Here is a 19504-nt window from a genome sequence, read left to right on the forward strand (position 1 = left end):
TATTATTCTCAAAGTATGATGAAGTATCTTGTTAAGACTTTACAAGGCCTCAAACCCAGTTTGTAGTACTTTTCTTCTCTCTGTGGAACACATTTTTTTACACTTCAAATACAAATCTTTATGTGATCAATATTCCAATTAAAGTTGAAAATACACCAAATAACTAGAAATGGTGTTTGATGTTTCAAGGCGAACTTGAACTTCATTTCATTTTAAATGTTTTTTAAAAGGCAAATGCTTCATTTATTCAATTCTTTGGTTTATGGAGCCCTTAGAATTCGCATAAACCAAAATCTGAGCAGAGAAGATAGTAAAGTAAGTGATTATTTATTATTTTATAACGTAAGAATTTCAATAAATAAGAAGTTAAATTAATAGAATAATTCAGTGAAATTTGGTGTGACTCTTCTAAAGTTAACTGTCAAGTGTTATCTTTGTTTCGTTTTAATATTAAATGAAGGCAAAACAAATGTAATCTAATATAAAATTTCTTATTAAAATATACTTTTGTATATACATCAGAAAATCATAGTCACTAAATAACTATTAATTACACCTTCATACATTTTTACAGCTTGACATTTCAAAAAATAACTCATACATGTAAAAGAAAAATCCAGATTTTCTTGTAGTTGTCTATTTTATTTTATTTTATTTTATTTTATTTTATTTATTTATTTCTGAGACAGAGTCTCGCTCTGTCGCCCAGGCTGGAGCACAGTGGCACTATCTCCGCTCACTGCAAGCTCTGCCTCCCGGGTTCACACCATTCTCTGGCCTCAGCCTCCCGAGTAGCTGGGACTACAGGCGCCTGCCACCACGCCTGGCTAATTTTTTTTTAATTTTATTATTTTTTATGTTTTCAGTAGACATGGGGTTTCAGCATGTTAGCCAGGATGGTCTTGATCTCCTGATGTTGTGATCCGCCGCCTCGGCCTCCAAAAGTGCTGGGATTACAGGCGTGAGCCACTCCACCTGGCGGTAGTTGTATCTTTTAAAATTCCCTATAACTAGGTAAATACTTTTGCACTTTCAATTTTAAATTTTCAGGCAAAATAAAATTTTACAAAGTCTTACACAGTTTGTTTAGTTTTTTTTTTAATTTTCTCTTAAAGTCTTACTGACTTTAAGAAGTGGTATTTTATAATGATTAAAAGTAAAGATTCCAGAGGCTGGGTTTGAAACCCACTGCCACCACCATCTACTAGCTAATTAGTATTTTAAGTTGTCTAATCTCACTGTGTCTCAGTAAGGCATGGACTGTAACAATACCTATCTTCTAAGGTTGTTGTGAAAATTAGTTGAGTAATATATGAAAAGTAGCTACGAAATATCTGAAACACATGTAAAGTATTAACTATTATTGTCAAACTATCCAGATTATTTGATAATGTAAATGCCTAGGAAAGCCTGCCAGACTTTCCCAGTCCTGCCTCACTATTTTCCACTATGGCACAGGACTCTGATTTGAACTTCATAATATTACCCAGGGTCAACTTTACCCCTGAAAATTTCCTTTCTTGAAAAAGAGATCTAAAATGGACTAATAGAATATAATATAATCTGGGCCTTAAGTTAAAAAACATTAACCACTAAGCAAAATTTTAGACTGTTCCCAATGCAATCCCTCCCCCCTCCCCCCTCCCCATGATAGGCCCCGGCGTGTGATGTTCCCCTTCCCGAGTCCAAGTGATCTCATTGTTCAGTTCCCACCTATGAGTGAGAACATGCGGTGTTTGGTTTTCTGTTCTTGTGATACTTTGCTAAGAATGATGGTTTCCAGCTGCATCCATGTCCCTACAAAGGACACAAACTCATCCTTTTTTATGGCTGCATAATATTCCATGGTGTATGTGTGCCACATTTTCTTAATCCAGTCTGTCACTGATGGACATTTGGGTTGATTCCAAGTCTTTGCTATTGTGAATAGTGCCGCAATAAACATACGTGTGCATGTGTCTTTATAGCAGCATGATTTGACGAGTTGATGGGTGCAGCACACCAACATGGCGCAAGTATACATGTGTAACAAACCTGCACGTTATGTACATGTACCCTAGAACTTAAAGTATAATAATAATAATAAATAAATAAACAAACAAAAAATTTTAGACTGTTTTCTTCTGCCCCCATGCTTTCCCATTTCATGCTTTACAAAAGATTCATATAGTGGGAAGAATATTAAATGCTGTGGTTCAGAGAAAAGCAGGAAAATCATACAATTTCTCTAAGAACTGGCAATGCCTTGTCTGAGAGTTTCTTGAAATTAGACAAGCTGCTTTACATATAATATTGGCCTCACGTGTTGACTCATTCTTAGGGGAAGAATGTTGTACTTACACATTACAGAGATCTCTGGGATCATTAAAATGTTTGAAAATGATCCAAAAAATCAAGAAAGTTTGAGTAATTTGGCTGATACCCCCTTATCTCTTTCTGTGTGCCCTTTGCATTGGAAATGAAATCTGTTCTCTTTGTTTACACTGAAGCAAATCTGGCTCCTGGCTTAAAAACTCTGATCATAATTCTTCTCTTAATATTTGTCTATGTTGTAGGGTCAACAGTGACCTCCAGAGGTTTAAACACAGCTGCATAGCCACTGTCCTGTGAAATGATGGAATAATTGACCTTTTAGCAGGAAAAAGAACAAGAAGCAGTGAGGGGAGAGCGAACATCCTTAGAAAATCTATCTGTGACCATGTCAAATCAAACAACTGTATATAGACCTGGACTGATCATGTCTCCAGATCATAATGGTTTATCTTCCACTTTAGGCTGAGAAATGACCAGGAAAAAAAAAAAAAAAAAAGGATTGAGAAAGAAAACAACGTAATTCCCTTTGCCTGTAGGAAGCAATACTGAAAACTGTCATATTCTCCCAGGATTACGTTAAATAATACAGGGTGCAGGCCTATTTTTCTGTCCTTCTGCTAAATACGAAGACCGTTTTTTTTTTTAAATTATAGATGCCGGCTCTAGGAAATGCTTGTTTCTTGGAGATAAAACACATTGCTTATTAAGAATCATTTCAAGATCCTGTCACTCTCTGTTCACGCATACAAAACTATTATGTCATGACTCTGCCCTGTCCCAACCAATTACCTACTTTGCAAGACCTACCTTAAAATCACCCACTGCAGACAGTAAAATCTCTAAATACTCTTTCTCATTTTCCTATTTTGAGTATCTACAAAGAATCTGTGAACTTAATTTTCTTCCTTACTAAACTAAATCTTAGCTTTACTTGATCAGCAAATTTTTCTAGTAGCCTTGGGAAGTCTATAGTTAATAACATCTAATAAAAGGTAAACTGTGAGTAAAGATAACTGGTTTTTGGACTATAAAACTTTCTCAAAAATTTACATCTGTGTTAAACTTCAGCTTTTCTGGATGAAGTGGCATTTCCCTCAAAAACATACAAAACTAAATAAAAAATAAAACTAAAATAAACGTTTGTGTATGATTAAGCTTATTAACAGATTTTATGCTAAAATTAGCAGCCATGTAAAATTTGGAATTTTAAATATTATAATTATATTTAACTCTTGACTTTTAATAATTCATTTAAATTGTTATTAATTTTATAATAAAATTTCATTATTAACATTTATTCTGAATAATTCATAATTATTAGAAAGTATCTCTAATTTTATTTAAAAATTTATGTTTTAAAGTTTCATAAGAAAATTTCCAAGAATATAGGGTTATTTTGAATAATAAATTTTCATAGCATTTTAGAAATTCCTTGTTAATTATTACTCAGATTTTAAAATTCCTTGGTTATGTCTAAGAGTGAAGATGATTTTATTTCAAAGAATACAATTGCTTTTCCTATCTTAGCTTACATTCATTGTATATTTCAGTGTATTTTATTTCTTAAATATAAGTGAGATGCTTAAAACAATATGTATTCTTCATTACTTAGTAATTATAATAGTTTTGACCATCTGATTTTTCTTCTTAAACGGAAAATGCAAAAATGCACATGGTATTCTAGCCTTTGGCCTGCTTATTTTCTAACTTGATAATATAAAAACATTTTTAAATGAATAAAACAGTTTTATACTCATAAATTTTATTCTTTAGTAGTACAGAGTAAATGACTTATCACTCGCTCTGGTTCTGGTAAGTAAACTTGGTGAAAACTTTTCTCTTCACAAGTCTAATATTTATTTTGCACAGTAATTTTCCATTTCATATATATTATAACTTTGATTTTTCTCACCAGTTTAATTCTTTCTGATGTAGTTAAATAATAAAACAAATTTTATTTTAAACATGCTCTATGTAAATTTATTATTTTCATCTGCAAATGGTACATAAAGTACTTTTAGTTGATATAACCTTGAAAAATAAAAATTTGAATTATATATTATATATACTCTATCTATATATACATACACACACACACATATACATATACATATACATATATAGAATCCGATCTTAAGTGGCAAACATTTTTATATTTAACCATTGCATGACAACTGAAATATAAATAAAACAGAAATAGTGATTTTGGTATTGCCAACAGAGAAGACTGAAATTTAAATAACATAATGTCAAAAATAGTTTGATTCTTTTAAGGACTAAAGTAACTTTTTAAAGTGCACTTATAAATTCTGTCTGATTGTTTTTCTGTTTCTGAAGAATAAAAAGACAGACATGGAATTGTAGCTATCACCCAAGGATCCAAGACTGTAACTAAAAAACAAATCAATACTTAATTTTTAAAACATCCACAAGGAAAGTTTTAGAAATATAAACTAGCTCCTGCTGAGAAAACCACATACATGCATGTCCGTGTTTTTGCTTAAAATTGATTTTCTGATTTCAGTGCTTCCTCCTTTTTTCACTATTGCAAACACCCAAGACTATCAACTCATGTATCTCAACTAATAAAAATGAATGAGCACAAAACTTTGTTAACAATGTATTTACTCGGTGTATTACAAAGTTCAAAGTTTTGATGCTACTCTAGAACACAGATGTTTTAGTACATAGTTCATCTGGACTAACAGTGACCACATGAATGTAACTGCAATTCATTCAGTCGTTCCAGTTTTATGGAAGTAATGTGGCATAGTTTTCATCACATGCACATAAAACAGTTCTAAATTATTTATTTATTATTTAGCAATTATTTGGTGAGTGTCTCATATGATAGGGAACCTCGTCTTCTGAGGGCCAAAAAAGCGACGAGTTAAATCTTATCAATTGTGTACATACTGTATACCTGTATTAGTTTGCTCGGGCTTCCATAACAAAATCCACAGATTGGGTGGCTTAACAACAGAAATGTATTTTCTCACAGTTCTGGAGGCTGGAAGTACATGATCAAGATGCTGGCAAATTAGGTCTCTGGTGAGGGCTCTATTCCTGGCTTGCAGATGGCTGCCTTCTCTCTGTGTCCTCACATGGCCTTTTCTTCGTGTACAAGTGAGCTCCAGTGTCTCTTCCTCTTTTGTAAGGACAATAATCCCATCAGACCAGAGCCTCACGCACATGACCTCATCTAACCCTACTTATCTTTCAAAAGTCCCATCTCCATTTACCATTACACTGGGAGTTAGGGCTTGGACATAGGAATTTTCACGGAGGACATATTGTAGTCCACAACCATTTAAAACACAGCATATAAATTTGACTTTGTCTTTTTCTTTGTTTCTTAAAAAACATCTTTATGAGCAAGAATTCAGTAGAAGTCATCTGTATAGTTTTCTAACAAAATCAATAACAAAATAAAAACCTAAGATTCATCACAGTGAAACTAGTTAAGTAATAAACATATATACTGAATAATTACTCAGCAGGAAAAGAATTATTGAACTGCAAAAATTCTCTCAACACAGACCATAATATACTCAACATGAAGAATGCAAAGGAAAGGTTTTAAAATATTGTTTAATGGTAAATGTGGAATGTAAAAACTGTATCAAATGAAGTTTGGCAAATTAAAATAAAACCAAATTACTAGGTATGTATTCTTATTTCAGGGTACAATTTTGCACTAAATAAAATAATCTCATACAGTTTGAATTCACCAAGATTTCAGGACAGTTTTTAGGAGACATCTTTTTTTTTTTCTCCCAGAAACTAAGAAGACTGTAGATTTTTTCTTAATGGCTGAAAGCGTAAGATATAGGGTTAATTCAGAATGAACAATCACATAACTAACACTTTTGTCTCAGATTGTATCAGAAACAGCAAATGCTGGCTTCAAACAGCAAAGAACTGGCACCGCTTCCTCTAGGGCCATATGTAAACGACCAGGTTCAAGGACCTCCTAATACAGAGGTCCATTCAAATGAATGCTAGAAGTCAAATTAGAAATTGCTACCAGTTTTATAGCGGGTTTTCATTCTCTTTTTATATTAGTTGGCTTAATGAAGTATAACAACATTATATTGCTGCTTTAAATACATGTTAGATCTCTACATACATTTTAATATCTGTCTATCCATCTGCCCATCTATTCTCTCATGATCTCTTATCTAATCCTAAGGCTCCCACCTGAATTGCTATGCTGATTCTGCAACTCTGATAAGCAGTATTTGATCACTAGAAGAGATGTGCTACTCTAAAGAAAACTAAAGACACATTTAAGTTTCTCAACAACTCTCAATCCAACCTGCCTTGAGAAGAACCCTATAGGAGATTTAGGAAAGAAGCATACTTATAAAATGTTTTATTTGTATGATGAAAAAATTTGGTTAAGTTACATGATAAATTAAATGATATAGCTGGTATTTTATCCACTCCCCCCATAATTCAATTATACTCTAAAAAATTCAGAAGTCCAATGATCAGAAAGCTCCATGGTCTTTATGAGTGTGACCTTCAACATTAAAACGCTACATTAAAAAAAGTGCCAATTTAGCATAAATACTGTAGTTTTGCTATTTTACAAGAAACTTAGCAACAGGCAATAACATATGCTATAACTCTGACCATGTGCCTATAAAATGGGAGAAAATAGCATTTAAATTCAATGAACTACTCATACTGGGAAGATACTAAAAACAGCCTAGGTCGGTAATCATGCTGGCTTTGTAACTTTTTGCTAATGATGGTGTAACTGAAAAGCTTTTAAAGTAAGGTTTTTGCTATCTGCATACTTATGAAAGCAAACTAAAGTGTCACATCTTATTAAGGTAGAAACAGATAAAATATTATGTGCATATACATATATATATTTTTACATTCATATTTAGTATCATGATACATTTATATTTACTTCTAAAGTTATTTTTACTTAATTATTGCTCATTTTATTGCTGAAGGAATAATACAGAAAATCAAATGAATCCAAATGTCTCTCAATAAATGCTAGAAATATTTAACAGGCAAGCAACTTCAGCAGCAAAGTAGTATATGAAATGATTTTTAAAAGAAAGTTTGGCTATGTTAGCTGAATGGCAATTGCTTTTGATCAAAGCAAAGTCAATATATATAAGGGGGATAAAGATATATATCATCAGCAACCACCCTTATGCAAATTACCATATTTTTGTTCTATTGTGCAATTCTTATCATTTGTCACTCTGTTTTTATTTTTATTTATCTTTTGTCTTCCCTTTAAAAGTACTTTTCTATAAGTATACAACATCATACCATGTGCTTTGTATTTGCTACAAGGTGAAATAAAGTTGTTTAATCAGCTCTACTGATCATGGACATTTGGCCATTACAGTCTTAAGGCTCCATAGGCTTGTTCCTTATTTGGTACTATGCTCCATTGAGGCTATTTGAGTAAAGACTGTTAATGAAGAACATTTTAAAATGAAATATAAATCCTTCTTTTGTTTGTTGGGGCTAACCCTCTTTTTAGAATATGGTATGTTGACAGAACATAATTAATGATTTAATAAAAGGCAATTCAGGATGTGATGAAGATTCAACTTTACATTCTGTCTCCCACCAATTCCTTCTAACTTTATTTAATGAGGAAAATCTTCCCCTGCTACTGGATAAAATATACAGTATGCTTCTTGACTTCTCTGCTCATTCATAGAAAATAGGGAATCATTGTGTCACCCTCTCAATTCACTAAGAAAGACTGATCATATCTAAAATATTAACTAAGGATCTGTATTTAATTTTGTGCTAAGCCACGTTTTTCCTGGATTCAGACCTGTTTCAAGCTGGAATGTTTACAGTAAGACATGAGAGGAAAGAGTGGTTAGTTTCTCTCTATTTCTCGGGTTTATATTTTCTCTTTCTCCCACTTTTCCTGCCACCCTTCGACAAGCAGAGTCTGATCCATCTCTGGTAGGGAAGTGGGGTGTTGACAGGAGTGATAAAGTAGTAGGAAAACTCCTGGGGAAGTATTTTAAAGATCATTCACTGTCTCTGGATCGAGTAGATTATTATAAATCAACAAGGAATGATGTTATAGAGATAAAATTTTTAGAAGATCAGAAAGATTACAAAGTAACACATTTGATTTTAATTTATAAAATACATATGTTTTGGTATAGAACCAATGACTTTGAGGCTTCTGACAGTGCTCCAAGAATTGAAATTTGGTTCCTTCCTTCCTTCCTATAAACCACATTCATTATGTGCTTTTGGATTTGGTTTCTTCCATGGAGAACATAAAGTTTTGAGTGCAGGATGCTTATAGATTTTGTTTTTTATCCCCTTGGTATGCTGAAAGCCCCTCCCAAAGATGTCTATGTCCTAATCCCCAGAACTTTCCAATTGTTACCTTACATGGCAAAAGTAACTCTGTAGATGTGATTAAGTTAAGGGTTGTGATACTGGGAGATAATCTTGGATTATGTGGTTGGGCCCAATGTAATCATAAAAGTCTTTATAAGATAAAAGCAGTAAGGTCAGAGTCATTCATAGAAGGAGATGTGACCATGGAAGGCAGAGGCCGAAATGATGTGATTGCTGGATTTTATGATGGAAGAGAGCTGTGAGCCAAAAAATATGGAAAGCCTTCAGCAGTTGGCAAAGGCAAGTAGAAAATTCTATCCTTGAGCTTCCTGAAAGAATACGGTCCTTTGACACCTTAATTTTAGCCCTTTAAGCCTGATTTTGAACCTCTGATCTCCGTAACTTTAAGATAATAACTTATTTTTTATTTTAAAAGAAAAAGTAATTGTAGTAATATGTATTACATATTACTACAGGAGTGATAAGGAAGTAGGAAATAGGTAGTAATATGCTACGCAACAGCAGGAATCAATATATCTTTCTGTCTAATCTTTTCAACAATTATCACATCTACAATTTGATAGACTCTTGTAGGAGCCTTGAATTTGTTTTTTAAATTGCCCAATTTAGTTTTGTAAAACAACAATACGTTTTCTCTTTTGCCTTTGTATCTCATTGCTTAGCACAATATTAAATTTTCTAATTATAAAAACAATTAAATTGTCATTTGTAAACAAACACAACTACTCTCTGTGAGAATGTAACTTTAAAAGTAGAAAGAAAAATGGCTGGGCTTATCAGAGTATATAGTCTGCTTACCAGGTACTTTTTTTGTTCTACGACATAACTTAGTATGTTTTTTAAAAGAAATGGAGCCAGATCCCCATTCACAGCAGAAATGGCATAAAGGAAGGTTTGATGTAAGACTCTTTACTGTAAATTCAAAATAATTAGACAAAACTGTATATCTCTGTCTGTCTGATCTGTCTTTAGTTTTCATCACAATAGTTAAAAACAACAAATTCAACCTTTCCTGCCTCCAAACTATTCTCTATACTACAGCCAGAATCATCTTTCTAAAACATATATCAGATTTTACATCATTCCCATCCTTAAACCCTTCAACTAATCCACTTTGAGAATAAAAACTGGATTGTTTGATGCAGACATACATGAAATTTTAAGAGGTGTTTCTTCCTTCACACTTCAGTAGAAGTAAAAGGCAATAGTCTGATTCTAGGAAGTGAGTAATGAGAAAATCTTGTCAAAATGCATAGATTATTTTATTAAAAATGTCTTGAGGGCTCAGTGTTTCAGTGTGATGGCTCAAGCCTGCAATTCCTGCACTTTGGTGGGAGGCCGAGGCAGGAGGATTGCTTGGGCCCAGGAGTTTGAGAAAAGTCTGGGAAACAAAGCGATACCTCATCTTTCCACAATAAATAAACAAACAAATAAACAAACAAACAAACAAATAAATAGATTTTGAAATGAAAAAAATTTGACAGAAAAATATAAACAATGTTAGGCATCAACAATGTTTACTGAAGTCTTCCTTAGGATGTGGAAAACCTGAAGATAGTTCTAAGCATGGAGAGAGAGAGATGCAATCACACAAGTAATAATGACAGACGATCATCAAAGGCATGCATAGGGAAAGGAAGGAGGAAAGATGAAGTCCAATGTTTCATAGTCAAGAAAGGGAAATACTAAGCAAGTTTATATGAAAGGTCTTTAACTAACTTAGTAAAGAAAGTTGCCTTTCATAACAGAAGAGAGGGCAGTGTTAAGTTTACTGAGAGCAGAAGATTTTTGGAAACATTTAATGGAAAACAAAATACAACATTCATAAGAGATGCCAGATGGCAGTGAAAACCTAGTTATAACTAAGATAAATATGACTTTGCCCTAGAATAAGTAAGATCTAAACTTAATTTTTGGAGGAGGAGAAACAATTAGATAATTTTTCTAAAGTTATTGCATTCAGTTGAAGAAAGCATAAAGAAATGTGAAACTAAGTACAAGAAAACAATAATGGCAAAGTTAAAGAACATTTAAGAACAGTAACACTAACTCAGAGTCAAAAAGACTCATTACTTGTAAGCTATATCAAAAACGTTACAAGACAAAAGGATTGAGAGCTTGGTCTCAGTGGTATATTTGAAGTCTCACAGTTAATTTTTCCTACTTTTCCTCTTACACTAGAGCACAGTGAAAAGCTGAGATATGTTGGAACCCTCAAATTCAACTGGAAAAACCAGTGACCCAAGAACATGCAAAATGAAAATTTCACTGTTTACTTCCCCAAAGTTCTTTGTTCATAGGCATGCCTCATTACATAGGAAAAACTTCAGAAGATATTGCTAACTCTCTTGGCTTAATTTATGCATACTAAATTTCAGATATCAATTTTCAATCCAAACTATGAAATAAAAAGGCTGGGAGAAAAAAGATGAACTTAAATTATAAAGGTTTAATTTCAAGGATGATTGGATTATGCCTCAAAAATGACAGATTACAAATTTCTTCCCATTGCCTTGAATGAAAAACTAATACAGAAATTTGACTAAGGAAGACGACAATACATTTAGAAGAAGTCCATCAAACGTTTCAACAAAGAATAATTGGCTGACCCAGAGCAATGGTAGATTAGAGATTAATTTACTAACTCCAAAGTTTGGATAAATCTTTTAGACAAAATTGTGAATGAAATACCATTAAAATTTTCAGTGTTCCCTCTATATCAAAGACAAAATGTGTCATTTAAATATAGATATAGATACAGATTTAGATATATGACAGTTTCCTGTTTCATGTCATGAATTCAAGTAAAAGACATTTAGCTACTTAATACAAATCCAAGAAAATTTAGAATTGTAAAAGGTTCAGGCTTGATTTCTATAACTTCTTTGAGAAACCAATTTTTCAGATAAGAAAATTTCCCTTCTTATTAGGTCTGTATACAATGATTTAAATGAAATATCTTTAGGGTGAGAAATAATCACACATAATCTTAAAAGTAGGTTACAATGAATCAACTGATTGAAAGACTACATTGAAATGATAACAAAGGACAGAAATGAACTTATATTGAGAATATTATAAATTTCATCATGTAAAATTACCACACTGAAGCTTTCTGAAACCATACTTAAAAATAGAATGTTTTATTATACAAACTTCATGGTAAGTCCTACTTATACCATGCAGCCTATCTAACTACTGGAGTATAAGGTCTTACTTTGGAAAAAAACATTGTATTGAACAACATGGAAAAAAAATTAGCCTGGGAAAAGTATGATAGATGCATAAATTTTTTTTCAGAAACTTTTTACATTAAATTTTAAAATATGCTAAACACTTTTACCTACTTAAACCCAAGTTTGATATGTTTCTTTTGGCTGGATTTCTAGTCTCATTTCAAAGAAAACCTAATTTTAGAATTTTTTTAGGCAAAAAGATGTCATAACTATTGTGCTTTGGATTAAAAACTGTTTTGTTATCCATAAAAGCTCTAAAATGAATCTTTCTTCTCAAAAACTAATTTGTATACTTAAATAAATTATTTTATCAACAGAATCTTATAAATATTTTATATATTAGAAAAATGACTATGTAGAATGACACAGACTTAAGTGGATATATGTATATATGTACACCATATGTACATCCACCATATGTATGTGTATATATATCTATATCTGCATATATACATCCACTATATGTATATATGCACATATATGTAAATGTATATATGTACAAATAAACACATATACATGGATATATACATATAACCACTTAATAAGTCTGTGCCATTCTACATGGTCGCTTTTCTTCATAGCTAAAAAATACATTTGGCTAAGCCTTCATTCTATTCTATCTATTTCCCGAAATCTGTAGTTATGTTTGCCAAACTCTATGTCTAATAATTTTTTTAAGTGCAGCCAGGTTTTCTAGACAGTATAATCTTCAGTAAAAATAAAAGCTTGCAGGACAAAAAATGTGAAATTTGCAACTGAACATTTTCTAGAACATCTTAATGGGTAAGTTAAGTAACTGAATGGGTCATTACAAATAATATTTTTGAAAGTCACCCTGCGTGACTTTATGAGTACCTGTGCCCTCAGGTACTCATAAATCCATAAGATGGGATATTTTACGACAAAAAGATTCAGATTTTCAGATTTTTACCACCAAATATGGTGTTCATTATTTAGGTGATTATTTCAATGTCATTAACTCTTAATATTCTCTCCTAAGTTCATTAGAGTCATCTTCCATGAGACATTTCCTCTAGTTGTAATTTTTCACATTTTGTCTCAGGGTCATTAGAGTACTTTCAGCATAATGCCATTACACTGGCAAATATGACATATATGCAATATGATTAATTGGTTTGGAGGTAGATAAAAAACAAACCATTTATAATTCATAACTAATCCTAGACTCTGAGAATATATCAAAATGACTTGACATAATTCATTTCTGTTTATATTAATAAAATAAATATATCCTTGCAATGATATATGACATGTTTAGCAGAAGAAATAGATGATAATTTAGAGAAGTTGCTTTACAGAATTCATGAAGATATAAAGAATTATTAGTAAAGGAAAGCATAATTTATGGGAGATTACAATAGACTTTAGGAATCAGATATCTTGACCTCCTTAGGAATTTGGAGAGGTATTCAAAGCCCCAGAACTGGATGCAAGCAGAACAATGAACCGAATCTCCTACTTCTCCACATATTGCTCTTTTCTATAACACCTTGAAGCCGTCTAAGCTAGGTATTAATTTTAATACAAGTTTGTCACAGGTAAACAATTTCTAATTTTTTTTAAACTTTAGAATTTTACTTCCTCCTCCTTAAAACACAACGTTATTCAATAGATTCTAATATTAAAGTCTTCTCCTGGCTGCAGTGAGTAAATAACTTCCCAAGGAAGCAAGTGACATTATCACACAAGGTTATCAAGTGTAGAAAACAGGTGTAATTCTATTACCTTAATCTCATTTCCACATAAACACATTTTCAACTAAACAAAGTATAAAATTATTTCAAGACCTAGTTATGTAGATAAATTTCTCAATATGACAGCAGCAAGCCTAGAATAACAAGCTTATAGAAAAGTAGAGGTGATATTAAACTTTAAAACTGTGTTAAATATTAAAATACAGCTCCAAGAAGATAAAGAAAAAATATATATATTATTTGCTATTGCTTCTCTCCATTTTATCTGAGAGTTCTTCTTTTTATTCCAAAGAAGATTGAGGCTAATGGTTCAGAGGAAGAGAAAGAAGAGTCATAAATAAAAACGACTTCATCTAATTCTAAAGGTGTGATCAGTACAACAGACTCATACCTTAAGCTTTTTCTTTCAACACCTACAGAGATAAGTATTGTTAAAAATTTTTCCTAAAAAATCTCTACAGAGACTTATTAACTTTCAACTGATTCTATGGTATCTTTTTGAGACAAATGTTATAATAATTGTTTCTCCTGCAGATCCTTTTCATATTCCAAAAGTATAAACATATATTATTTCTTCAGATTTCTATTTGCTTCAGAAATTTCATTTGTTCTTAGTATGAAGGCAGACACTTGAGATTTTCTTTAATTCCTTCTCAAGATCAAGACCACTAGGAGAAAACTAAAACTCACAAACTTCAGTGATCAGCTCCTAACTGGCTTTACATAATCCACCGAACATTTGCATTGACAAAGAACAATGCATTTATTGTTATGTTTTTAAAATGAACAAAAATAGAACAATGGTAAAAATTGGGGCTGGTTTATATATGTAAAAGGCTGCATATATCATTGGAGATTCTTCAAATAAAATTATTAAACCTTACTCAATTTGTTCCCCCCATCAAGCATATAGATAACAGAAAGAAAGCCGGATGTTCTTACTTAGGAATCCACAGTGTAGAATTTTCAGTATTTATCCTGATAGGAAAGCAAAAATTTAAAAATGAAAACTTTCAGAACTTGTACTGGATGGCGAAACATGAGGGATAATGCAACTGTAAAACATTAGATTAGTTTTCAGTCCAGTGTGGAGACAAAAAGGAAGTATTATACACACATAATTTCTACCAGCAATGTAAAGAATCATGTGTACAGAAATTATATACAACACACAAGTACCTTGTTTCCTGTGATGGGCAAGATTGTAGCTACATGACTGACTGTGACTCTTGGGAATAACTCTTTTAATTTTAGATGTATAGTCACTAAAGTGAATGCACTTGACAACTTGATAGGTTGAAGTAAAAACAAAGTATTAAACTGATGGAAAAGTAAGAAAGAATCTTTCTTAGGTTTGCCTGTTTATTTTATGGGAGCCATGGTAATTAGCTGCTGTCTATGGAAGAAAATGATTTTCCAGCATTAGCAACTTTTCAATGCTGAATTATTATTTTTAAAAACTTCAATTTATTCATAAATTAAAACTATTATAAACCTGAAACAATTTTCTTCTCTAAAAGAGCTATATAATTAACCCTTAATTACTTCAACGTAACTAATTCCACTGATGTTGAAATTTAGAAGGGTGTCGTTTAACCTCTGAATGAACATACTTAGAAATAAGACACACTTGAAAAATGCAAAGAACTCGTACTCCTCGTTTTCACAACTTTTTACCAAATTTTCACTTTTCCTGGTCATTCTTACATTGTAAAGATAAGATTTGTGATTTTCCATACATAAATTCTGACAATTTATTATTTACAAATAGAAACTTACATTCATAATCAAGGTACAGTCAGTCAAAAAATACAGGTGTTATCTTCGGGAACATGAATACAAATTGAAAAAAAAAGAAAGTATAAAATAGTTATTACATCCTACTACATACATTACTTGGTTTTCTGGCTTTAGTTTTGTCTTATGGAGTAGGAGAAAAAGGTAATTACACTAAATTGTTTATACACACACACACACACACACGCAGATTTCTCAGGTTCTCGTGGATACTAAACATGTGTTCCATGATTTGGGGTTGGCTATTCAACCTTTCTAAGCTTTAGTCTTCTTCTCTTTACAATGGAGGTAACACTAGTGCCCATGCCACGGAAATGTTGTGAGGATTAAGTCAGATAACCAATAAAAAGCAGCCAGAGATAAAGAGTATTAGATATTACAATTTTAATATTTATTTTAGCATCTGATTCTAGGTTTAGAAAAATTAACCATTTGGCTTCATTTCGTTTTTCTCTTCTCAACGCACAACAGAAAAGTATCTGAATATCATGAAAAAAAGATTCATTAATACAATTATGCTAACACGCATAAAGTGCTGCTTATTAAATCAATTCATTTTAAATTTTAGTAAGTATTAGGCACAGTGTGAGACAGTATGACATTTAAAGATGATAAGATACAACATGGGTTCACAAAGATATCAGTTTAATGGTGACTAAGATAAAAAACACATGACAGATGATTAATGATGAATATTAATTGTTTTCCTTTTGCAGTATAAAATTTTGAAATTCTCATAGTTTGCAGTCATGGAAACGTTTTGTTCCATAAAAACCCTTTCTTGATATGAGTAAGAGATTTACTGACTTTGCAACTAAGCTTCTGGGTGTCACGAAAAGAGGAAATGGGGAAAATGGAAAAGATGATTGTCCAACTTCCTTAAATATTTGTGGCAGGAATTTGCATGTGCAGACATCCTTGTCCTCCTACATAAGAGATAATTAACAAGAAGGTAACAGATGCTTTCTGAGTACCTTACCATGTGCTAAGTTGTTTCCACTTAGGTGATGATCATTAATTTCTTACAGTAATTGTGTAAAGAGAGATTATTTCACAGACAAAAAAATGGGATTCAGAGTTGTTAATATGAAGAAGACCACAGAGTGCCTAAGTAGCTGAGTGAAATTTTAAATTCATTTATGTTTTATTCCATGTTCCATGGTCTATTCATAACATAAAGAAACTTATTTAATTTCTCCATTTTCATTCTCCAACATGAGCATTAGCAAAATAGACCTAATTTCCCTCACTTTTTAAAAATCCAGAATATTGATGGCTCAGAGTTGTACGCTTACTTTTTTTTATTTAAATCTACCCCTTTGGCTTATTTTTCTCTTACATAATTATCTGAAAATGTAAAGTAGTAATAATCAGAGTTCTTCATTTATACTATTCTTCATTATAACATTTCATTTTTTCCAAAATTCATTTTTTTCCATAATATATCGTTTTCACGTTTTATTTGATAATATCCTACTTTTTCTTCTTCCCATCATGTTTTCTGATCTCAAGTTATTCTGAAACAATATATTATTTGTATGACTTGACTATTATTATGCTACATTTATAATTGTTAGGTTTCTTCTTCCTTGTATTGAAGCAGATAGTCAAATCTATGTTGACTGATTCAAAGAGCCATGGGTCTTGGTCACAAGCCCTAAGGAAAATACTTTTTGCAAACTAAAAAGATAATTCCCCTAGACTGGAGGAAGGGGGAAATAAAAAATGAAGAAAGAGTGATCTGAAGGTTACCAGTAGGCTTCAACAATGTTGCTATCAAAAATCATCATCCCTTCTCCACGCCACCTCCCTCATTACTGCCGTTAGCCATACTATAGATTGTTCTTCTCTGGGCTCTCCCCCGACATGGGTTTTGGGGGAGGAATCTGATGCTTTGCAAAATCTTTTCCCTGACTTTTTTTAAGCGTTGCTTTTTATTTTTCCTTCCCCTCAAATTCCTCTTTTTAACACCACCTCCATGTTCACTTGTCAGCTATTTGTTTACTAGTTCTTTTTGGCAAGAAGTCTCTGATTTCCTTAACTTGGTGTTTTGGATTTAAATTCATTTATTCTCCAGCAACCTGGGAAATCAGTATTGCATACTCAAGGTAGGTACAGAGTTAAGAGTCCAACCTGACACATAGAAGCACAGTGAGAACTAGATCCAAGGGTTTTTCATGATGGCCAGTATTATGAATTTATGGATGGACTAGCAAACTATGTGGACCAAAGGCCTAAGTCTTGGTGCTACATGAGACTGTAAAACTGTGAATCAACTTTGGAGTTTGGGAAAGCCAGAAGCAAAACTGGCTTTATTGACAACCAAGGTGAATGGAGACTCAAAATCAGAAAATCAAATACAGTGGAGAAAGTAAAGAAAGTATATTCATTGCACACCTGAGTTTGTATTATAGCTGTTATCCTTGGAGAATGGGGGTTGGACGTGAGTAAGTTTTTATACAAAAAATATATATGTGCTTAGAAAAAGAAAGTGTAGAAATATAAACATGCTTAGAAATATATATGTTTAGAAATATGTGTTTGTGTGTATGCGTGTATGCATTTAGAAAAGGAAGAATATCAGAAGCGCTGTCAGGAAGAGGAAAATAGAAAGTAAACAGAAAAGCAGAAAAGAGCACAGGGAAAGGGTGGTGAAGGATGGGTAAGGCTGAGGAATTGTACCTACTTTATCACAGTATTTCAAATTACTCTTTCTAAGCAGATTCAAACTGTGATCTTTCTCTCCTTAATCCTGGATTTTCTGTAGAATTTGTTCTCACAGGTGGCTTTCATTTTCCACAAATACTGTCAGGCTGTCAGTTTCTCAGTCATTGCCACCTAACATAACACTTAGGACTTAATTTAACTCTTGTGTGTGACAGCATCACACAGACTGCTTTATCAATTAGGGCACTGTTGCTGTTGCTTATACTTTTACCATAGAGCCTATTGAAACCACATCCTCTACTTTTCTATGTATAAGCACTTGTGTAATGTTAGGCTATCATCTCCTAATCATAAAGCAAAATAGCTTGTAATTTTAAAATGCAGGTACTTGAGTGTTTTCAAAATTGATGAACGTATTGAGTGTGATGGTTAATTGTATGCGTTAACTTAGCCGGGCTATGGTACCTGGATATTTGGTCAAACATGATATTGGATGTTTCTGTGAAGGTATTTTTTTTAGATGAGATTGATATTTAAATCAGTAGACTTTAAGTAAAGCATATTACCCTCCATAATATGGTCAATCTCATTCAATGGGTTAAAGGCCTTAATAAAACAAAGACTGATCTCCCTCCCCATCACCCCACAGCTCTGCCCAGCCCAAGCAAGAAGAAATTCTGCCAGTAGACCACCTTCGGACTCAAATTGCCTATCCTGTAAATATTGGACCGACCAAGCCTCCACAATCACATGAGACATTTTCTTAAAATAAATCTTTTTCTCTCTTACTTGATAGGATAGATGATAATGATTGATTGATAGATAGATGATTGAGAGATAGATAGATAGATAGACAGATAGATAGATAGATAGATAGATAGATAGATAGATAGATAAACAGATCTGGATAGATCTCCCTCTCTTATATATTTTCTCATCTACCTATCTATCTGAGAGATAAAGATGTTTGTTTCTGTTTCTCTGAAGAAACCTGACTCATACACTGAGCATTAAAATTAGGACTTGAAATAACCACATAAGCAAAAATAGATGCTTCGTTTGGAAGAAGCTTTTCACTTCCTTGTACTATTTCACATGGTGTCGGAACAACACATTCTGGGAACCCTAATTTTTTTGGTTTTAAAGAGAAAGCAAGACAGGTTTGAGAGCACCCTTTATTTCCAATTGATTATATTTCCTTCCATCCTCAAGAACAAAGCACACATTCCTTTGGAGCAAACTGCTCACATAGGAGATACGCTTTTAGTTTACTGAACTTGCAATTAATTGAAAGTAAAAAGAAGTTAGTGTAATCACAAAAAGTTTGTCTTTTGGAATAAAGTTGATTATTGTAACAAGACACCATCTTGCATTTGTCACTATTGCTTTTTATACCAAAATGGG

General features: G+C 32.4%; 1 protein-coding gene across 2 annotated transcripts in view; it reads right to left on the minus strand.

Annotated features, from left to right (window-relative positions):
- NEGR1 (neuronal growth regulator 1) overlaps positions 1-19504 on the minus strand; it is an 884450-nt gene that overhangs the window by 688976 nt on the left and 175970 nt on the right. The window lies entirely within an intron of this gene.

Source organism: Theropithecus gelada, chromosome 1 (genome assembly GCF_003255815.1).
Source record: "Theropithecus gelada isolate Dixy chromosome 1, Tgel_1.0, whole genome shotgun sequence".
Classification (NCBI taxonomy): domain Eukaryota; kingdom Metazoa; phylum Chordata; class Mammalia; order Primates; family Cercopithecidae; genus Theropithecus; species Theropithecus gelada.